General features: G+C 45.7%; 1 protein-coding gene across 1 annotated transcript in view; it reads left to right on the top strand.

The window, feature by feature from the left end:
- The first annotated feature begins 4660 nt into the window (after positions 1-4660).
- LOC138513808 (transmembrane protein 176B-like) overlaps positions 4661-24259 on the top strand; it is a 417665-nt gene continuing 398066 nt past the window's right edge. The window contains exon 1 of the mRNA XM_069628909.1: positions 4661-4769. The gene's annotated coding sequence lies outside the window, so the exon portion shown is untranslated. The remainder of the gene's footprint in view (positions 4770-24259) is intronic.

The raw sequence follows: 24259 nt of genomic DNA, 5'->3' as shown, positions 1-24259 counted from the left end.
GGTTCCAAGGCATTCCAATAAATAAAGTATTATTTGAAAATGATCAAGTGCATGCACAACAACATCAATTCCATACAGCAATAAAAAAAGAACTACATGTACCAGAATACCCCACACCAAAGTGACAAAGAGAAGCACAAACACGGTCAAGCAAACCCAGAACACCTGATGCACAGACAGAGAATACTTATGCTCCCACCCACATAACACCATTTGCATGCACATCAATTGGCCAGTTCCCCTGCCTGTTAGAAGTGCACAATCACACATGCATCTCATTTGAAATTTAAATGGTTTCTAGTAGATATGTCAGGTTTTGTGTCATGGACATATTGGTATTAGTGCAGTGTTACACAAAAATGACAAATAGACCAGTTCCATATGTCTCATTTGTACTAAAAGGGTCAGAGGTGATGTTGTTTGTGAATGGGCCATGTGAATGCCACTGCACACCACACATCCAACACGCATTCTCAAAATGTGCATTTCTGGTACCCGAAATAGGACATATGCTAGCGAAACTGCATTTTGAATGTGCATGTTTGTCTTCTCAAATGAACACTATACAGCCTGTGCCAACATGAAATGGGCAAAAGTATGACATTGTACACTTTCTCTTGCTCCCGTGCAGGTGATGCTGGTTATCCCATGATGCCATGGTTGATGACCCCCGTGAGGCAACCACACAACATCCATGATCAGGCATACAACCGTGCCCATGTATGTACTTGGTGCACAATTGAACAGACATTTGGCCTGTTAAAGGCGAGGTTCCGGTGCCTGAGCAGATTGGGGAGCACTAATGTACAGCGCTGAAAAGGTGGGAAAGATGGTGCTTGCCTGTGCCATGTTGCACAACATGTGTATCAGGCGCAACGTCCCACTGCTCCCCTGACATGGACATGCACCCACCAGAGGCGTCGGAGGACAGTGATGAGGAGCTGGCAATTGCACAGCACTGTGATGGCATGGATGGACGTGTCACACGAGATGAATGCATACACCACTACTTCTAATCACCTGTCACACACGTGGCACAGGCCAGCTAGCGCACTGGGCACAGCACATAAATAAAATCACTCACACTGAAAAATCAATATCCAGTCATAATTTGTTTACAACACCAACTATAATTTGTGATAAGAATATATATACAAATGTGAAATGTCTTAACTCCCAATACTATACACCCAACTATCCCTCCCCAATCCCCTCCCCAACTATGCCTCCCCACTTCCCCTCCCAACTATCTCTCCCTACTCCCCCTCCCCAACTATCCCTCCCCAGTGCCCCTCCCCAACTGTCTCTAGGCAACTCCTGTCATGTTTTGCAATGTACATAAGCACGACTCACAGACAGGGCACGTACGCGTCCATGGCCTATTTTCGTCCCCTTTTTGGTTTCCGGTGAGCGGCTGTATGCAGACCAGGACAGCCGCATGGAACTCTGCTCTGCACAGAACTACCAGGTGTTGTGCTTGTTGATGGTGCGGGGGGCAGTGCCATGGGCCGTCGGTCCAGGAAATCCTGGAGCAACATGGCAACATGACCATTGTTTCAGTGATGGACGACATCACGCTGTTCCCCTCCCTTACCCTACTTGACATCTGGAGAATGGCACGTGTCAGCGACCAAGTGCACGTGCATTACATCTACCACTGGCCTGCACGCTCTCGCGCATGAGCTGGGACTCCTCAAGGTGCTGCTGCACCAGGGATGTCCGTGCATCCTGGTGTTGCTCCATCCTAGTGACGAGGCCTTCAATATCCCTCACACTGGAGAAGGGGGGGCATTGGGGGCTAATTGGGCCCATGGGGCTGAAGAGCAGGGGCTCCTCAATACTGTTGTGTTTCGTGTCTCCAGTTTCCACACCACCCTCATCTGCTGTGTCATCTCCAATGCATGCATGTGCACGGCCTTGTGGCAGTGGTGTTGGTGGTGACGGCACTGCTGCTTCTGGGGCTGTTGGGATGGGTGCAGCTTGTGGGGCCTGGGGTGGGGCCTGGGGTGGCAATGCAGGAGGAACCATGTGACATTGGGGTTTCGTGTACTCACCAGCCTCCTCGGATGTCATGGTTCCGGCCTCCGCAGCACCAACACCTTCTATGGACTCGAGGTGCAGCACTCTGCTGCACGTCTCCTCCCAGGGCTGCAGGTGGATCAGGGATGCGCTGCAGCCACCTGTGGCCATACACTGTCTGCCCTGGGCTGACAGGAGGTTGCGCACCCTCAGGCGCAGGTCATCCCAACTTTTGTGGCAGTCACACACAGTGCGGGGGATTGTGCAAACTGCAGTCACTTTATGGGCAACCTCCTCCCAGATGGTCTTCTTGTGGAGCTGTGCTTACCTGCATTGGTCGGTGGAGAACAGTTGGTCTGCATGTTGGACAATGGTGTCCGCCAACATGTTTAGCTCCGCCTCGCTGAAGCGTGGCTTGCGCCTCTGGGTTGCACAGACTCTTAATGTCATGATATATTATCAAAATCTGTGCTCAGGATTTCGGTATGTGTCCTGTGCTCTCGGGATTGCAATGGAGTGTGTTTTATTAATGGCCGCCGGTCGATTTCCTGTTCCGGTGATCACTGTGTTCCCTGTCACGGTAACAGCGGCACCATTGTTACCGGTGCCAGTGGACCCAGGAGTGTGATGCCAAATTGGCATTTTGGGGTAGGGGTGTTGTTGGAATTACCGGCATGCCAGTGCCACCGTATCAGGCATGCCGGAATGCTCATGCACGCCAACATGGAATCAACCGGTGTTTCCGGCAGCCGGAGTTGACGGACACGGTGGCACTAGCATGCCTGTAATTTGGATTACTTACCGGCAAACTCGTAATAAGGCCCCCTGTCTCAGATGTTCTATTTTTTTGAATTATAGTGCTTAGAAGTCTCAACATGAAATGCAAAGCAAAACATTAATAAATATCTATATCAACTAAACTTGGGATGATGTGTTCAGTTTCTTATATAGTCCACTCCCTAGTTTCACCATTTAGCCAAAGTGTATGATCCTAGGCAAATAATTTAATCGAACTGTGTCTTATCTGCAACTCTGTGAGTGATTCACTTCATAGAGTTGCTCCATATATCATAATAGTCCAATTTAGGTATATTTCAGGACAAAGTTATGTGACACTTGGCTTGCATATGGCAACCTATTCTAAAATCACCTACATGGTGCCTCCCAGTATGAAAGACTGATGATGCTCCTTGCAATGTCCTTTTCTGTGAAGTCACTTCTGTTGGTGCAATCCATATGCAAATTAGGAGATGTGCATATACGTTGCCCCACAGAGCTCTAATAGATGAGTTTCCTGCATCTGTAATGGTCCTGCAGTTTTATGTTTTGTTTGTTATGTGTATGTGTTAAAAAGCCATCTGCCACTGTTACCAAAAAAGACAATTGGGCGGGTGCGAATGATACCGCATTGAAGCGTGCACACTGCATTGGGGGGGGGGGGGTAGCAGGACTTTCTTTCATGGTTGGCCCTCTCAGCCCCCACTCTTGCAATACTGGATACTCCCCTGCCTGCCACGGCCCAGTCTCAGGCAGAATTGTCAGAGCTTGCCGGGACTCTGCCCTGGCTAGCCCCGGCCCACTTAAAGCCCTGCTCAAGCACATCCCCTACCCCACATCAAAGACCTGAAAGCAGGGTAAACCTTGTCAGTACTAAAATAATACTTGTTTTTAAAGGTCTGCCTTTGGACAGCAAACACGCAGTGGATGTGCACAGCCTTTGGTTCGCAAATACTAATCCCCCCCTTAGAAAACATGAACATACCATCTGCCCCACATTGGGGCTTTATTCTGTGGCTAAATCCTAGCTAAAGAAATGCAGTGGGTGAGTCACTGCAGATTATCACAGTGGAGAGGTGAATGGACCTCTGCAGAGTAGAACAAAGGAAGGCGGTGTGCAGGGAGCTGAAACTCGAAATTACCGCTGAAGAAGGGATATTGAGCTGGACCTGCGTCCAGGCATGGATGATTTATTTATTTATATAGTGAGCGAGAACGTGATTTATTTTAAACAAAGTGGTTTATTTGCAAACGGAGCCGGAGCCAGATTGATTGATTCACTATGCAGACTGGATGCAAACAAGACACCCTGGTTCTCAGAGTCGATTGTTCTGAGCAGCTCTTGCTAATTCACCTGCCCAACGCTGTAGGACACGCCACAGCCCTTTGTTAGAGCCCCCTCTCTCCTCCAACGTTCCCGAGATCACTCAGACTTAGGGCACAGCTCCATGGCCTTTTCACAGCGATGAATCAAGGCCCGTGTCCTCCGACCGTATCGCCTATATTGTACGGGTGTAAATATGCATTGATCCTGTATTGCCATCTAGCGGTTTAATTGAAGAGCACACGTTCTGGTTCAAGGTCCGTAGCCCTTTGAATAAAGCGGGCTCCGTTTATGGGAAACCTCAGCTAGTGCAGAAAAACGCTGCTGGAAGGCATCACCGTGTTTTGAAATTTTCGCACACGCTAACCCCCACCCCACAACCCCACAGCGATGTTTGCAGCGGCCACCAGTTGCTTTACATTGAAATGACTTCAGAGCTCTGCGAGCGAAACGGGCCACTGTAGCTAAGGTCCCGCCCTGCTTTGTGTAAGAAAGGCACATGCGCATATGGACAACGTCCCCCTTTGCTGTGCTTAATTTGCGCCACTCAACCGCGGAAGGTCACACCTTCTCGAGTGTCGCTCCCGAGGTTTGGTCCCCGATGCCCGAGCACGATGACGCACCCCGACCAGCAGGGCCCCTGCACGCGGTTAGTGGTTACATCCATTTTGTTCTGTTTCTGTTTTCCTGTAGATTAGCATTTTGTTTACATTCGTTGTATATTCTTCTTTAGCGTTTGCGGCTTCCCGAGTATTACCTCCAGAAAATAAGTGTCACTTTGCATGTGAGGAGGACACTGATTAACTTTGAGGTCAATTTAGCAGTCACGTTTGAAAAAGTGAAATGTTTCCTCTGCAAGTGACGGCTGGGAAAAGCTTTTGCTTTCATGTTGGCATTAGCAGTATGCACGTATAGAGCGTAGCAGTGAAGGGTCCAGGCAGGGTACTTTCCCAAGGATTTGGGCGCATTTAAATTCCGCAGACCCAAATGGGTGAAAGTCCAACTTTCTCACGTGACAACATTGAGAAATTAAACAAAACATTTCCACAAAAAGTTATTTGGAAAGTCCATAAGGGCTAGTGTTGTGTTACGACTGATAGCAGTCTTGGGACTCCAGGTGCCTGGATCGTATTTATGGGCCCGCGTGGGCTGGAATATACAGCGCAGCAAATGAAGACACCACACATCAGGTCAACTACATAAACCCCGACTGCCTTCCCTGACGCAGTTCCGGTGATTCCTTTATTTTAGACCCTGGCCCCGTCACGTGACCCCGGTCTCCTGAGGTGCACGTGTCATCACATTCCTCCCAAACTTAGAATGCTGAAACAACTTGTATCAAACATATAGAAACTTATCATGGCTCATCTAGTCTTTTACGGGTGCGGCTTTGCCTCACTCCTTCTGCAATATATCCCTTGCAGGACGTATCTGTGGAGACAGGAAGATGGTTTTGGCCTATCTCTCAGTTGGTAGCGACGATGTGCTCTTTCTGTTTCTTCTGCCGTGGGAGGGCTTGGCATTATATTGTCCACAGGAGGAGTCTGTTCTTTCGTCACCTGAGATGAAGGGTCCTCCACTGTCTACTCCACTGCCTCAGTCTGTGCGGGTGGATTACGCTCTCTCTCGGGATGTTCTGTTTGTTCCTGCCACATTGCTTCCAGAACTTTACGGAAGTGAGACACATTCCTGGTCACCACTTTGGTTTCTCTGGTGGCTGTTATCATGCTGTGGTTTGTATCACGAACGATCCACGGGCGGGATTCAAAATTGAGTGTCATCTTCTTTTGTGGGGCCCTGTTCTTCACCAACACCGTGTCTCCCGGCAGCAGTTTCCTGTGTCGAGCATGGCGTGCTTGGCTCTCTTGCTCGTTTTTCTGGACTTGCCTTTCTTCGATGAGGAGAATGTCCGGATCTGGGGCTACCCAGTTCGGGTGCATAGGGAGCTCTGCTTGGATCGGCACTCCGAACATGAGGGCGGCGGGGCTTATGCCTGTTGACATGTGCAGAGTTTGGCAGTGGGTCCGTAGGAACCGGTATAGAGCCTCCGGCCATGGATGATTGTCTTCTTTTGCAATGCGTATTACTTTGTTCAACGACTCCATGAAGCGTTCTGCGTCACCATTGTCCTGCGGCCAGTAGGGGGTGATTTTCTTGTGCTTGATGCTTAAGTCTTGGAGGAATTTTCTTAGCTCTTGGCTGGTGAACGGCAGGCCATTGTTGTTCTTCAGCTTGGCAGGGATTCCATGTACTGCAAACACTTTCTCCAGCGCCGTGATCACAGTTTCGGCATTTGTGGACCTTACATACTCGACTTCTGGGCAGCAGCTTAATTCGTCCACCAAGACTAGGAGATATCCTTGCCCAGCAATGGTACAGAAGTCTATGCTTACCGACTCCCATCTTGTGTTGCTCCATGGGGCGCTGATAATCGGTTCTGGCGCTGCCACCCTCCTTGCGGATTGACATGCTGTGCATGGCTCGACCAGGCACATCATGTGTTGTTGCATGCGCGGCATCCACATTCTGGATTTCAGGTAGGAGAGTGTTTTGACAATGCCTTGGTGTCCACTATGTGCTAGCTTGAGCGCTCTCTCCTCTAATGTTGTCAGTAGCATGATTCTATGCCCTTTTAGAAGCACCCCTTCAGTTGACATTGTGAGTTTGTGGCGGATCCCGAACAATGCCTGCAGTTTCTCTTGGGCAGCTTGTGTGCGCTGCGCTACTGCCGCCAGGTTATTCTTCCAGTCTGCTGTTTGGATGGCTTGCATGGTTCGCAGCAGGCAGGCATCAGTGTTCGTTTCATCTGCTATCTCTTGAAGCGTGAGGGATCGTGGCTGCGTGCATGCAATGATATGGCACACAGGTTCCTCAGTTTCTGCTGCATGTTGTTCTTCGAGTTCTGTGGCAGGGAGTGGATGACGGGAGAGATAGTCTGCTGAGTTGGCTGCTCTGGCCCGGTATACCGCTTCAATGTTAAAGGGTTGTAGTTGTAGCATCCACTTTTCTATCCTCACTGGGGGATGAGGTGCAGAACCCTTGAAAATGGGGATTAGTGGCTTGTGGTCGGAGAAGACTTGTGCAGGCTTCCCTAGCAGGTATACCTTGAAATGGCGGCAGCCCCAGAGGATCGCCAATGTCTCTTTTTCGATGTGCACATAATTCTGCTCAGTCTTGGTCAGTGCGCGGCTGGCGAAAGCAATGGGATGTATGCTGCCGTCCCTGTCTACTTGTGTAAGGATGGCTCCTAGAACCACAGGGCTGGCATCTACCAAGAGTTCAGTTGCTCGCTCAATGTTAAAGAATGCCATGGTTATGGTGCAGGACAGCAAATCTTTGCTCTGTTGAAACGCTTGTTGATGCTGGGTCGTCCATTCCCAGTTCTGGTCCTTCTTTGTTAGCTCTCACAGGGGGCTTGCGAGAGTGGCGAGGTCGGGAATAAACCTCGGGCAGTATGTTTCCATGCCACAAAGCTTCTTACTTCCTTGGCTGATGTTGGGGCTTTGGTGATCTTAATGTCACTCACTTCTGCTGGGTCAGGTGATACCCCGTCAGAACTGAAGATGTAGCCGAAGAAACTGAGCTCCTCTGCAGAATTCACATTTGTCAGCGTTCAGCGTAAATCCGGCTTCATCCAGCCGTTGTAGGACTGCATCGAGTCGCTCATGGTTTTCTCTGGCGTTAGTCCAATAAACGATAATGTTGTTGCTTATGTTCGTCCCCTCCAGGCCGTTCAGGACCTTGCAGATCTCATTTTGGAACACCTTGGCCGCTGAGGATATGCCAAAATTCAGGCATTTCAACCTTCTTAGGCCGAGATGAGAAGAGAATGTTATGATATATCTCGATTCTCTTGCTAGCCGCAGCAGGTGATATCCTGATCTGAAGTCCAACTTGCTGAATATCTTGGCCCCAGTCAGGTCGACTATCAGCTCGTCGATGGTTGGTGTGACATGTTGCTCTCTGCCAATTGTCGCATTTGGGAGTCTCATATCTATGCAGATTCCCACGCGTTAGGTTGTCTCGGTTTTTGTGCTACCACCATAGGTGAAACCCATGGGGTCAGTCCTGATATCTTTTCAATGAAGCCGGCTTCCTCTATCTTTTCTAGCTCCTTCTCAATTGCTTCCTGCAAATTAAAGGGGACTCAGCAATGTCGAACTGCTTTTGACTCTATTGTTGGATCGATATGCAGCTTTATTGTCCTGCCCCGAAGGCATCCAATGCCTTGGAATACTCAGTGATGCTTTTTCGAGGAGATGGTCAATTTCTGTCGGTTGTATGCTGAAAACGAACTGGATCAGGTGCAGTTTCTCTGCCGTTCGACAGCTCAGTAGCGTCTCTACCCCTGCATCTACTATGTAGATTCTCGTTCGGCATGAGGTGTCGTAGGATAGGTTCGATCGGAATGATCCTTGAACTGGCAGTGGATTCTTGCAGCCATATGCAAACAGCTGCCCTCTTCTGTCTTGGAGCGACGGCTTTTGGTTAAGTTTGTCGAATGTGTGTGTTGGCATCACATTTACAGTTGCTCCTGTGTCGATGACTACTTTCATAGGGTTACCGTCTAAAATGACTGTGCGGGTGGGTCGCTTTCTGTGTTCCTTGCTCTTTCTATGTTTTGTTTTGCGTGGTTCTACTGCGGATATCATGTGCACCTGTTGAGTATTCTTGCTAGATCTTCTCTGCCTCTCGTTTCTGCGCCTGCTAGGTGAGAAACTGTCTTCGCTCTCTCCGCTCTCGCTCCTGCTGGGTGATCTTAGTGAGCTGTCAACTGCTCTTGCTCTGCCCTTCCTCTTGGTTGGCGTGATGGTTTCCGCTGAGACTCCTTTGTTGATCGTGTTGTTGCTGGTCTACTTCTCTCGGGCCGGAGGGTTGTAGGCATACAGCAGTGAAATGGTTTAACCGCTTGCATTTGCGGCATGTTACGCCACACACAGGGCATGGTTCACCCCGGTGCTATGGGCCGCCACACCATTTGCATGTGTCATTCCGCCTTTGTGGGTGGTTGGGTCCTGAGTAGTTGGGAGCACTTTTCATCTTGTTCCAGGTTAGCTTGCCACCTTTTTATTGCTGCAACTTCCTCACCTTTTTTGCGGGTTTTCTAGTGGTAGACGTTGGATCTCGGCTTCAATCACAGCCACTTAGTCGTCAGTGCATTTTTGGAGTTTGATCCATTTCAAGAATGCAAGTTAGTTGGATGTCTTTCTCGGATAGCATGGCTCTCCACAGCTTTTCAGATGATAGTCCATTAATGACTTGGAGGCAGATCGCAAATTCTTAATTGGGGAACTCAAACTCACGGCCATTTCTCGCAGTCTTGCATGGAAATTGTCTATGGTTTCCTTTTTGCGTTGTCTGGCTATGCAGAAATGGAATCTCTCATAATCAGGGTTGAGGTCAGGTTTCAATTTTCTGGTTAGAACAAGTTTGGCTGTATCATAGTCATCACCAGTGCCATTATTTGGGAGCGTGTTAAATAGGCGCAGTGCAGCCACTCCTATGTTGAGTAGGACGAGTGTGTGCATTTTCCTGCCTTCGGTGGCATCCCTGGCTTCCAGATGCAGTTCAAACTGCTGCAACCAAATACCCCAGCGGATCGCAGCTCCTGTGGCAAACGGGTCAAACGGTCCCATGAGCGTGGTCTGTGAGGGGTCTTGTCGATCCGGGTTGAGGATGTTGCTCCTCCTGTCAGAGGAACTAGCTCCTACTCTTGTTGGGCTTGTGTTTGTGCTAGACATGGTGCCAGTTGGTGCTGCAAGTTATCTGCAAACTGTGAAATGCTTTCTTTGGCACGTGTGTGCACGTGTTTTCTGAGAGTGTTATTTGGCGGTGGGCCTTGTTTTATTTTATTGTCCCCTTTTTTTTCAGGTATGAACGTCCCCAAAGCCTTGTATAACTTTCATGTTGGCAGCATATTTCTGGAACGTTGCGGCTGGTTTTGTTCATAGAACGTTGTACTATGGAATGTTCCAGAGCCTCGTGTAGCATTCATGCTGACAGCGTATTGTAAGACCGGGTGATGCACAGCTTGCAAATGAATGTTCAGCTTTCTCAGCTCTTACCGGAGTGTCAGACCGGCCCGTTGCAATGATGTAAATTCTCCGCTCAGAATCGCAATGTTTAAATGTAGAAGCGAACCACTCCGACAGCGTCAGAGCGTCGCGTTTCTGTGGGCTACTAATGCGTTTGCAAGATGTGGCACGCGTGGTGGAATTATCCTCATTGCCAGTGTCATGTTACGACTGATACCAGTTGGGACTCCAGATGGCTGGATCATCCTAATGGGACCACAGGGGCCGGAACATACAGCGCAGCAAATAAAGACACCACACATCAGGTCAACTGCATAAATCCAAACTGCCTTCCCTGACGCCGTTCCGGAGATTCCTTTATTTTAGACCCCGCCCCTGTCAAATGACCCCGGTCTCCCATAGTGCATGTGACATCACAGCTGGAAGTGGGGCCATAAACATTGCCCCTATAACTTGAGCCCACACTGGGGGAGCGGTAAAATTAGCACGACTGCTCCCCCTACAGCAGTTCAGCGTTGGCTCCCCAGCGGAAGACAAAGAGGTGAGGTGGAGTTGAGTGGGGCCGATGCATTTGCACACTGCCCCTGCCTGGCCTGGCCGGGCGTTCCTCTGCATTGTCATGGATGAGTTAAATGGCGCTGCCCCATGTCCTGTGCCTTGTTTTACAAATGTGAGATCACTACTGCGGTAACGCTTGACAACCCTTGTTAAAAGATGCCTGCTGCAGGGATGGGAACAGGTTTGTAAGGGGTTGTTCTTAATAAGAGGATCTGTGTTAAGTGTGCAGCCTCTCAATAGTTAAGGTTCCCAACTGCCGATGATTTCGTGTGCATTGCCCACTGGGTAAGTCATCAGGCGCAGCAAAGTAATTTCATGCTTCCCCCGGTGTTAGCCTAAAAAATGCCCCCCCTGCTGGGTGGTAGAAGCAACAGTGATAGACCAACAAGGTAAATGCTTGCATGGAAAACACGTGATGTCCAGTGTTTTGGATCAGCCTGTAAGGGAGCTTACATTTCAATTGGCATTTCTTCAACGAGAGTGGGGCAGCGCTGATCGCCACTTTGCATACTTTTCTGCCTGGATGGTTCAGGGAATGCGAGAACGGGCCTTTTTAGCAGCCGCTGTGGAAAATTAAGACTAATAAAATTAAAGTTGCAGTCATGTATGGGAAGCCATTCAGGTCAAAATTACAACTTTATGAATGTGACATATTGAAATGAATACAACATGCATTGAAATGAGTAAGGCATGCATTGAGATGACTATAACATGTATTGATATGACTATAACTGATTGAAATGAGTATGACATACATTGAAATTCAACAAATAAGACATGCATTGGAATGAATATGACACCCATTGAAGTGAATATGACACACATTGGGCCTCATTATAAGTTTGCCGGTCTGGTAACAGCGGTACCGGTAAACGTGCCAGTACCGTTGTTACCGGACCGGCAAACTACAAGTTCTGCTCGCAGGTGCCTTCCCGCCCACCAGGTCTGACCTGCCGGGCGTACCGGCACCCATGAGCAAAGCATGTTGGATGCACGGCACCATTCTGAATGGTTCCGGTGCATCCGACCTCCCCATTCCCATTGAGCCCTACGGGGCTCAAATAGGAATAGGGAGCATTTTTTCCCGACGCCCGCGAATGGGCAATTACCTGGTCCGGCAGGGCCATAATGACCTGGTAATTACCATTTGTTGGTGCTGGAAAAAATCGCAAGTTTGGCGACAGCCTACCGGTTTTACCAGCAAGGCTACCACCAAACTTGTAATGAGGCCCATTGAAGTGAATATGACATGCATTGGAATGAGTAAGGCATGCATTGAAATGAATAGGACATGCATTGAAGTGAATATGACATGCAATGGAATTAATATGACACCCATTGAAATGAATACGACACACATTGAAGTAATTATAACATGCATTGGAATGAATAAGACATACATTGAAATTAATAGGACATGAATTTTAATTAATATGACACTCATTGAAATCAATACAACATGCAATGGAATGAGTATAACATGCAATGGAATTAATATGACACACATTGGGCCTCATTATGAGACCGACGGTAGCCGTGCCAGTAAAAGCGGCATGTGTGCCGCCAGAATATTTGTTTTCTGGTGCCCAGGAATGGGCAATTACTGAGGCATTACGGCCCCGCCAGACCCAGTAATTGCCCATTCCCGGACGCTGGAAAAAAATGCTCCCCATTCGAGCCCCGTAGGGCTCAATGGGAATGGGGAGGCCGGATGCACCGGCACCATTCTAAATGGGACCGGTGCATCCGACATGGTCAGACCTGGTGGGCAAAAAGGCACCTGTGAGCAGAACCCGTAGTTTGCCTGTCCGGTAACTATTGTACCGGCAAGCTTACCGGTACCGTAGTTACTGGACAGGCAAACTTATAATGAGGCTCATTGAAATGAATAGGACATGCATTGGAATGAATAAGACATGCATTGAAATGAATATGACACCCATTGAAATGAATATGACCCACGTTGAAGTGAATAAGACATGGATTGGAATGAATATGACACCAATTGAAATGAATATGACACACATTGCAGTGAACGACACATGCATTGAAATGCATATAACATGCATTAGAATGAATGAGACATGCACTGAAATGAATAGGACATGCATTTGAATTAATATGACACCCATTGAAATCAATATGACACCCCAATGTGGTTCTTTGTGTAAGCACTGCTGTCATGACTGTCCCATTGGTGTGCGAAAACAAATACAATTCCTCAGCATAATTTGGAATTCCTAAAACAGGGGCTGTGAGAATTGCTTTTTTCATCTCTTCAAACCCTTCCTCCATTTCTCCAGTCCATTCTAGCTTTGTTTTACCAAGTTGTGCTTTCTTTAATGCTTGCAGAAATAGCCTTGATTATGTACTATAATCAAAGATCCAGGCTCTAACATATTTGCACAAACCCATCATTTGTTGCATCTTTCTTTGGTTTTGAGGTTTTCATAATTGCCTCAGCTCTCTCAGGTGTCACTTTCTTTCCTTCATGCAAAATCAATTGACCTATTTGTAACACCTCTTCTTGTCTGCTAGAATAGTCATTAATCAGATAGAGTCCTGTCTACACTCATCTTCTGTGGTGCTGCAAATCAATATGTCATCTACGTACTGTATCACTGCGCTTTTGAAATCACTATTGCCTAGAACCATCTGTAGGACTCCATTAAAGATCGATGGGGACTCACAGTACCCTTGAGGCAGCCTAGTATGTCTCAGTCTTTTTTGGTGAAACGTAAATGAAGTCAAGTCTTGTGAGCCCTTGTGCAGCGCGATCAAGAAAAATGCATTTTTCAAACCAATCACTGTGAAATATCAAGCTTTTCACCGGGATACTGCAGAATATTGTCGCCAGATTAGGAACTAAAGGAAACTCTGCATCTACAATCTGGTTAAGAGGTCTCATATCCTGAATAAATGTCCATGACACCTTTAGATTGTTTAATTGGATACACTGCGGTATTACACAATGATTCTGATGGCACCAGGATCCCCTGATCCATCAGTGCTAAAATAGTCTGAAATATACCTTCATCAGCTTCTTGAGACATTGGATACTGTTTTGCTCGAGGTAAAATCACTACTGGCTTAAGCATTATTTTAATCTCCCCAATCCCTTTCAATAAACCTACGTCATAAGGGCCTGTGGTCCATAAGGCACTCTCCACCTTTTCAAGATCCTCCGAAAGAATGCTGGTTGTTACCGCATTATCGGCATTCGCTGTTGGACTTCCCTTTTCTCTATCCTTATCCAGTATGTAATGCTCATGAAGAACACTACTTCATCATCGCTTCGGTCTTCCCCGAACATATCGTCATCAGTTATGTCAATCTATGCCCCTCCTCACTAGCTATAACTGTTCTCCATTGTCTACCCTCATTGTCTATCCCTTCTTGCTATTTCCCTTTGTACTATGGCTGCTTTCAATTTGATAGGAATAGTCAGTCCACCCTCCTCATCCATAGGTATTTGTGGTCTAAATAGAAACTCATCAGGTATTCTCACAATCGTTCCCCCCAGGCCAGACAGCCACGTCCGTAAAATGCTCACCGCATACAGAAATATCTCGAGATCTACTGGACTGCCTTGAAGAGCCATGTGCCCTGTGAACGCCAGGTCACATGTTTAAATAGTGTATTCCTGGAGTGGAGCACACTATTCCTTGATCAGTAAGTGAAATTGTCATGTTAAGTTTTGTCATTAAATCTCTTCCCAAAATATTAACCGGTTTCTGTTGTGAACAGGCATGTCACATTCTCCTAGGAACTCGACTCATATCTCCAGAGAACCCTTGTATTTTCATTTCCCAGCACCCGAATTCAAACTAGGGAGCTTGCATTTTAAACTATCCTTGTCCATCTGCGGCCATGGAATGTATTGCGGTCTTGCTCCCCTTTCTCCAATAAGGGAAATTGTGTAAACCCCTTCTCATAGTAGGATCCCACTATTGGTCTATCGATGGCATGGATAATCATCCCTTTCTGTCTCCTTGTCGATAATCACCTTAACCTGCTTACATATGATGGAGAATCTCCCTTCTTACTATGTGATCATCCTCGGGATTGTTCAGGATATGCTATGGGATCTGGCATTCTATCTTTAGTTTGTTCCAGATCCGACCATCTCACTTCCTTATCCATCTGAAGACTTCCTTCGAGGCACACGCGCTACCTCCTTTTGCCCCAAGACCGGACTCTCTTTCCTCATCTGACATGTCTAGTCCTCAACTAGTGTGACTATCATGCCCTTCACCCTTATCTAAATTCAGTCTGCTCAAAGACAATGCCCAACGTTAATCACTGAACAGGTTTCCCTCCTCTCTTTGTGATCGATGTACTGGGGATCGATCACCATTTCCTCGAGTTCCATACTCGCTACTTCGCCTTAACTGTTGATACACCATAGACCTTATTGATCCTTTCTCCAATGCTTTTCACATTAAATCTTTCATTTCTAGCGCTACTCTACATACTGCTGGCATCACTTCCTTTATCGGAAGAACCTCTTCTAGCCTGTTGTATTGTATTTCTGTGCTCGCTCTCATTTGTTTCTTACAAATGAGACTGGTATGGAGACCTCGCTGTCTCCTTTTCCATTCTATTTCTTCATCTACTTCCCTTTGCTTTCTAGCATCCCTTCTAATTCTTTCTTCCTCTTGGCTACGTTTGTCTCCTGTCCTTACTCCTTCCCTTCTTTCCTCTTCTTCCCATCATCTGTGTAATCTTGTGTCCCTTAGTCTTTGTGCTTCTTCCTGCTCCCTCTTTCTTTCCTTTCTGTCCCTTTCGTATAGCTCAGCAGCAACATGCTCGCCTTGGAAGCAAGACGACATGGATCAACACAGGCTCGATCCCCGGATCCATTCTTCGAAACCTATGTGTATTAAGTGTGTTATAAATAACCTATCATATCATATACCATATTGTTCTCTGTTTATTGTTGTACTTTCTCTGTTCTTCCGCTTGTTCTTTTTTCTCTTGTTCATCCTGATATATCTGCTCTTGTTGCTCCCTGCTTTTCCTTTTCTGGTCATCCTCTTTTAATCTATTCATTTGGTCCTTCATGATAATGATGTCCTGCTTCTGTACAATGGCGGCTTCGCCTGCACTCTATTCTCTACCAGCGATTATGATGACTTAGTCTACTTGCGTTTCAGCATCTGTACAATTATTGAACGATTGATTCTCCACAGCACTTTGTGCACATGTAATCTTCTTTTTTCACATTTTAAAATTTCTCTTGATTCTTTACTTCGTCATTAGTTTCTATAAGATCCATACATCCTCTTCAACCATTTTCCTGAGATGTCGTTCATACTCTCTTATGACATCGCAGGCTTCTTTCTTTGCTCTTTTCTCATATTCCTTCAGGGAGTTCCTCCCTCAAATTGTCATCCCTTCAGGGATACATTCGATAGGGTTGTCTCAATGGATATCTTCTTTCGAACATACATTACGGTATTGACACAACTGCTGGTGTCAAACACTGCACAATCTCAGGCTTCCAACATATGGGAGGTAGGGAGGCGGGGTTTCCTGCAGAGGCATGTAGCTGCTCCCCTACATGTGTAAGGGTTGGTGGATGCTGCCGCAGTCTGATGGCATTGAAGGTGGGTGGGACTGGTGACAGATTGTTATTTCTGTTGTTCTTCTGCAGGAGGTGGCTGTGTTGGCTATGGATGAGGTTGCTCACAGAGGAGGGTGAGATGGGTATACAGCCGTCTCCTTCACTTGGGTCCTCTGTGGTGTGAGCTTCGGCTGAGCATCTTTCTTCCCTTGAAGTTGCAGTCTTTTGAGGCAAAGAATAAGTGTGCCAAGGACTGGGTGTGCTGCTTTCTTCATCTGTGTCCCTGTAGTAGGCTTACAACAGTTTGTTTATGGCATGAAAGTCCTTCATAAGTGTGTGTTACCGGCGTCTCTAGTGAACAGTGCAGGCCACAGGGATTTTAATGCAAATGTGCAGGAGCAGAGCATTAATATGAAGATTGATGTGTTCACTCAAACTCTGTGCATGCACACTCTGGCACGTTTTCTATTCAGATCTCCAATGCATATTTTGGAAGAATTTCAAATAGACAGCAAATATTTATGATGTATTTATTTAATCAAATTTGTGTTCAGCGCTGGCTCTACCCAGAGGGCCTCAGAGCACCTTAAAAGCTTCAAAGGTTGAAAAGATGGAAGGTGAAACAGAAGTAAATTAAAAAAAATATATATGTTTTAAAAAAAAATGTTTTCAGGTTAGGATAGAAAGATTAGGGTAGACAAGTGGTAGAAATGGAAATGGAACGGTGCGGTTAAGTAAGGGGAAACAGGTATGTTTCGAGCCTCTTTCTGGAGGCTGTAATGGAGAGTGCAGTGCAGATGTGAAGAGGAAGGGCGCTGCATGCCTTGGGTGCCCATTGAGTGCATGTTTGTTTTGTGTCCATGTTATTTTTCAGAGTGGAATGTGTAGGAGATGCTGGCTTGCTTTTCTGGTGTTTGTGTGGGTGATGGATTTGAGTTTGCCATGATGGTAAAATGGGGTTTTGTGAAGGATAACTTTCAAAACAATTTAGAATCCTTTGAAGGCAATTCTTTGGTATTTGGGGAGCCAGTGCAGGTGGATGAGAGTTGGATGCTGCATTTTGTATTGTTTGCAGGGGGAAATGGTGCTGCAGGTGACTCCAGTGATTAGTGCATTGCCGAAGTCCAGCTTTGAGAGAACTAGTGCTTGGACTGCAGTGCAGAAGCGATCAGGAGGAAGGATGTGTCTGATCTTACGTTTGAGGTGTAGTTGTAGATCGCATGTTTTGGTGACAGCAGCTATGTATTGAAAATATACATAAATAAATATGTGGTGTGTGAAGAAATGGTGGGGGTCGATAGTGAAGCCATGACACGTGTGGAGAGGAATATGTGTGGGTTGTCTGTGGTGAGGAATACATGCATCTGGTGGTGTGCTGAGCTCTGTGTTCCTCTCAGCCCAGTTGAAACCTCTTCTGAGGATGGAAATACCTTCCAAAGATGGTGGTTTTGGGATCAGGGGCCATGTGATCTGCCCATAGATTGACCCTAGTTGTTGCGTGTAGGTCCCCAGCACTGTACAGGAAGCCTGAGGCAGCTGGAATGAGTGCCTCTGGTGATGTTGTGCTGAACTCAGTGTTCCTGGCAGGCCAGTTGAAGCCCTTTCTGAGAATTCTGAATATAAATCAAACCCGGAGAACACAAATACGAAATAAATGTTTCAATACTTAGAGCTAAACTTTTAAACTCACAGGCATGTGCAATAGTTTACTGCTGCGAATTGCAAATAATACAAGCCAGAGAAATGGTAATAGCAGAGGAAACAATACACCAAACAATACAGTCCTTTTGATCAAGAAAAAGGTATCTAAGTCTGGGCTGATTGAGATCCGGAAGGAGTAAGAGGCAGGAGAAATAGGCAGAAGCTTTCTGTCATGCTGTTTCACAGGCCCAGCATTTTGTCTGGGAGGTCGAGGATTATCCTGGCAATCAGGGCTGTCAGGTCAGCTTAGCACCGAGGGGTGTCAGTGTTATTGTGGAATTCGTGTTTGGGGGAGTTAGCAGTGTTCTGAGGGGTGGGGATACCAGGCTAGCATAGTAGAGTGGGGTCTCATCACCATTTAATTAGTGAGAGAGTGCATGGCTTTTTCGACCATGTGCTTACTGAGGTAATAGAAAAAAAAACGTGAGCTTTTACATGCTAACAATGTCTGCTGACTTCCCTGATTGTGGATGAAGGATATTCTAGACCATCCATCCTTCTGTCATTGGTGTGTACTTGGTATTTAAACGCTGATGATGGGTTGGTAGTCACTTAGTACTAGGTTGACCAGACGTCCCAGTTTTGTCAGGACCATCCCGGAATTAGGCCCCATTTTCCCCCGTCCTGAGAGTTTCTTTAGCTTAAATACCCTGTCCCGGGTTTATGAAAGGGAGGTTCATCAGTGCTGGGATTCTGCAATACAAGGTTACGTTGACATATAATAAACAGTGTCCTAGCTTCACCTTTGCCAGATCTCTGCCACCCCAGCATAGCCTCAAACCGCCAACCTTTCTGTTTAAAGGCACTTCCATTTACTTTTGGTGCCAGGAGTCTGGTTAAGAAACACAAATAGCAAAGTCTATAACAATCACACCAAAACCCTCTGTATTTAACTTGCTTACTGTATCAGCCGAATCTGCAGTTTATAGATAGGAGACGGGCTGGAAATTGCATTTATTGTAATGTGGGGGGGGGGGTTAAGTGAGGGGGCAAGCTTTGGATGGGCTGACGGCGCTAGTCATACTTTTATGTTAGTGGCATGTCCCGGTTTTTTATTTTAAAAATCTGGTCACCCTTCTTAGAACACTTCTGCTCCTCTTTGTGATAACTGCTCCTCACCAGTAGATTCCTGACAACCTCAAGAAAACGTGTTGGACTACACAGAGAGCTTCGTTTATTTAGTTTTTTTTTACAGGCAAATAGGCTTTTCCCCTGTTTGATTCCAATTGCAAAGCTCAACCTGCCTTCCTCGTTGCTGAACTTGGACCCTAAAGTGTGGCTTCCAGAAACCGAAGACCATTTCTTGGACGAGGGAAGGAGTGGATCCTGTGCATCAACATCTTGACACTCGTGTCTGGAAAAATTGACATCTCCTAACGTCTGAGTGTCCTAACGTTCATGTCAATTCCAGTATTTGCATGGAAAGAGTACCTTGACTTGGCATCCCCATTTGGTTGGGATTTTGGCAAAGCCATAGCTCGATACAACTGCAAATTAAATTGTATTAAAAGAAAATACAACATACAGTTGTTTGACACCATTTAAAAAAAGGCCTCAAGCCCCTCTACGTTAATGTCGTGGTCTTATTGGGCTCTGTGAGGCCGCCCTGTGCTGTCTTTTCACCAGTAGCCCCCCACCCGCTATCAACTGTGAGCTTGGTGTTGATGTTGATAGGTTATTTATAACGCACTTAATTCCCAGCGGTTTTTAAGGGCAGACCCAGGATCGAACTTGTGTCGCACCCTGTTGTTTTGCTTCCAAGGCTAGCACAATGCCCCTGAGCTATCCTCCCGAGACACTTGGCCTGAAGTACCTCTTCAAAGTGCTCACCATCTGGAGTTGCATTTGTTTTTCCATTGAGCTGGAGTATTTAGAGTAGACCTTCCACATTTTAGATTTGTTTAATCTTTTTAGGATTGTCCCCAACCATGTTGTTGTCTATGGTTGGGTGAGATGGACTGTTTTTTTTCTCCAAGATTGCATTTTGCTGGATGACTTGCATAATTTAGCGCTTTATGTGCCATCATTGCATTTTACCTTTGTTATGTTCTTCTGTTTTCTCTCTGTTCGGTTTTGTTGTATTACATGTCCTCATTTGATTATTTATACCAATTCTTTAATTTTGTAAAGCAATTTGGGGAAAGCATTATAGACACAAAAATAAACAAATAAAATGACAAAAAAAGATGACTAATTTGAACAATTATTGCTTTTGTGATGAATTTTAAAATACCAAAAAACCATTTTAGGTATAGTCAAAAAAACATTTGTGATCCGGTGGCCGCCAAAATCGTGATGCACAAAAGAGCGTTGTGCACGGGCCGATGTACAATAGTGCGTTGCACTTTGCCCTAGCGACCTCAGGAGTGCAAACAAGACCAGGGTATGGGGAGGTGGGTAAATGGGTACGGAGGCACACAGAGATGGACAGAAGTGAGAAAGAGGGGGTGCTGCGCAGTGTAAAGAGGGTCTGTGTTGGAGCAGGGTTACCTTGAAAATAGTACACAGGCATAGCGTGACCTTGCAGAGCGCCAGCCCTCGGAGTGCAGGCTTCCGCCACGTCACTCTTCAGCCAGCTTCATACAGCTATAGATATGAACAGAATGAGTAGACATGAGGAATGTGGAGATAGATAATTAGGGGAATGCATGGGGCAAAGGAAAAGACGAAGAGAAGCAGGGAAAAAAGAGGTAAATGGATGGTTTCCCCAAGTAAACAAGGGAACACAATGTAAAAGCTCTAGGAGGAAGAAAGTAGGCGAGGTCTGGAATAATTACTGGAAAACAGGGGCAGTGGGATACTTGTGGCACCCATCTGCTTAGGGTAGTGTGTAAGGACAGATAAAAACAAAAATTAAATAAAGAAATAGATCAAAAAGTGTCAAAGTATGACCAAGTAACCACCATAATAGTGTGAAGAAGCCCGCAGATCCATCACTAAACCTCAGCCTAAAGTCTCCTCCCATGTGGCCAGGGGAAGACAGCCGCTACCTGATCCTAACCCTCGGGCGGTAGTATGGGGGAGGATGAGTCCCATAATGCCCTCAGTACTGAGATGAGGAAGAGGGGCTCAGAGTTAAGGAAGTGTAATGAGCGGTCTAGTTGTTTTAATGTAAAACACCTGAGTGGAACCTTTACAAATGTAAAGGCCTCTCAGGTGTGAGAGCAGCAGCAGGTGGAAGCAGAAGCTGATGGCATTGTGGCGGCAGCAGACGTTGTGTAGGAGATTTAGCAGAGGTCAGGACAGCGTGGCTTTGCAGAGGATGCGTAGCGGGAAGCAATACTGAAGCAAGCCACACCATGTGGGAGAGAAGCTCCTGACATGCCGTGAACTGCTCTTGTATTGCATTCACACCAGAGAGTGTGCAGAGCTGCCAGAGCTCCATTGAAGGTTGGCGCGCACAGCGGCAGACCGAGAGGAGCTGTCAGAAGCAGAAGAGTTCACAAAGAGAGCAGCAGCAACACAGGCGAATCAGAAGGAGATGCCAAGGCATATCAGTAGGTTTGCCTGAAGCAGGTGACCCTGGGGCGCTCTGAAGGAGACCTCTGGGTGATAATAACTATTTTCAATACCGAACAATTGAATTAAGGCGAACTGGGTGCAAGTCTCCTAATGTGGGATTCCAAAAAGTAGAGCATTGTAACTGCATTGACAAAACCTGGGAAGATTGATTAACAGGCAAACTGGGCGCCACTCTCCTGCGGAGGGATTCCAAATGGGGGAACATTGTAACCCGCATTGCCAAAACACGAGAAGATTGATAAACTGGGCACAACTCTCCTATGTTGGGATTCCAAATGGGGGAAGATTGTAATCCGCTTTGCAAAAGTCAGCGAAGACTGATATACAGACAAATTGGGTGAAAATCTCCAGAACATGGATATCAAATAGGGGATTATTGTAATCTGCATTGTCAAGTCAGCAGAAGAGTGATACCAAGGCACATTGGGTACAACTCTCCCTGAAAGAGATGTCAAGTGGGAGATAATTATAACCCACATTGCCAGCCGCTAAGATGTTGCAATGCTAGAAAACAAAGGCCACAGGAGCAAAGCCCTCCTTCTATGAAAGATTAAGGGGGATAGAACTGTAACCCGCATTGCCAAAAGCCAAAAGACAAGCAAGCAAGATAACAATTATCCTTTTGTAGGATGTCAATTTGGGAAGAGATGTAACCCTTTTTGATGAGAGTCAAAAGAATATCAAGAGAAGGTGTTGTTGGTTCAAAATATCCACATTTATGATTCTAGTGTGGAGAGTTTGGAACAAGCATTACCATAGAGTACCAAATGTACTAGTAGGAGTTTTATCCTGGCAGTTGAGTAAACCAGGAAAGGGACCAATTGTAGTTAGTCCTGGCAGGCGAGTATACCAGGCATAAGAAGAATATTTTTAAATACTGCAGTTGTGGTAAAAGGTGGTGGTGGAAAAGAAATGTTAACTCTATCACCTTGTCTTAGTGATTGTTGAACCCTCCTTACCAAAGTGTTTCTTTTGAAGAAGAAGTATGATGAGCTAACACTTGCATTTGATATAGGAAGTTGTGTTTGGAGAAGATGACTTTTTGTTTTATCAAGCAGAAGTATTTGGATGAAAAAGACTTTTGGTTTATCAAACAGGAGGTTGTGGAAACATTAACAAATGCTTTAATTCACGAGCAAGCCTTTGGAAGAGAGAGATAGTAACTTTGCCAAGTGAAAGGATATATTGAATGGAAAAGACTTTGTGTACTACATTGAATGGAATTTTGTTATTGCACAGAACTTTCTTGAAACTAAACTGTGTTCCAGATATTCCTCAATTGATCCAGGGGAAGGAAATCCAACCCTGGTCACAGGGATTACTTTTTATACTTTTTGAGTTCAAATAAATATATATTTTTTTATGGAAGAATAGACAGCCAAACAAACCTTATATGATTTTGTTGTGTAGATTAGTGTGAGGGTCAGATACCTTTTGGACACTGCGTGATTTAGCCTTAGTTTGTTAGGTAGGAACATCCTTGTTAGGTTAGGGAAAGATAAACGTTTGTCTCACCCTTTTTATTTTAATAAAATGGAAACTTGTGAGAAAACTATACCTTTGTATCCATCTCACATTCCTGACCCTTCACACTAGCTACATATTGTTAAAGAAAGTCATCATAACAGTGAATATGAAATGTGTCCTTTAAAATCATCAAAAGAAATGTGTTAAAGAAGTCCTTCTTCATGACAGCTAAAAACCAAGAGTTTAACATTCATTCCTCAGTTCCAAGCATTCAGTATGAAAACTCTGACAGAAATTGCTTATCCTCAAGAGCAGGGATATCGATTGCTAACTAATCACAGAAACTGAATTCCAGAGAAGGTCATTGCTGAATGAAAGATCGGACCTTCCAGGGAATACAACCCAGATAGGCTGTAAAAGCATCAATAACTGTTGAAATATCAATCAAGATTTGGCTATTGTCTCAAAGTTAACAGGATTTTGACCATTCTGGATAAAGTTTATGAAGAAATGAAACTTCCAATAAAGAACAAAAGAGAGAGGAATTATGAGAAAACTGTTCCTTTTACTGTCACAGGTCTTGACTGGAATAATTTGTTATGTTATGCTACTGGGATTTTACCTCGATCTGCTCAATGGTGGATTGGGCTACATGGAACTGCGAAGATTTCCCAGTGGGCCTCCACACCATGGGCCTCTTTAGTGTGTGTACCCTGATGTTATGCTTCTTTAACTCTATCTCCCAGTCACCCCACACCCTTTGTTTCTTCTCTCCTCACCCTCACATCCCTTTCAAACAAAGAATTTGTAATAAAGCTTCCAGTATGTTATTCCTCACTGTTAACAAATGTTTTAAGTCAATTTGTTGTTGTGTTTAACTACTTTTTAATCCCTTCTATAGGGACAAATGTGCTTCAAAATTCATTATTTAGACCCATTTTTCAAATGTTATTGTGGGAAGAACCCCCTAAGCTCTACTCAGAGGGGTTTTGGTTAGCTTAATATATTTGCTTGCACATTGTAATATGGGGTCACTTCAAAAAACATTTCCAGGGACACATTTGGTTCCCAGTCCACCCCTGGCTCTGCTGTCATTTGGATGGTCTCTATGCGCTTTAGTGGGTCTGATAGAGAGGGAGTTGGACTAGGGTAGTGGGGAGAGAGAGAAAATGCAAGTTAGTTTTCGTTGTTGTGTTAACATGTGCAGAAGTATGTTGAGCTCTGCATCTCAATCTGTTTCTAGGTGCTCTGGTAGGAGGCATTGTGTCTAAATGGGAGCTGTGTGTGCCC

Source organism: Ambystoma mexicanum, chromosome 12, assembly GCF_040938575.1.
Source record: "Ambystoma mexicanum isolate Mex_15411 chromosome 12, UKY_AmexF1_1, whole genome shotgun sequence".
Classification (NCBI taxonomy): domain Eukaryota; kingdom Metazoa; phylum Chordata; class Amphibia; order Caudata; family Ambystomatidae; genus Ambystoma; species Ambystoma mexicanum.
The sequence above is the reverse complement of the archived record's forward strand: the minus strand, read 5'-3'. Positions and strand labels throughout refer to the sequence as shown.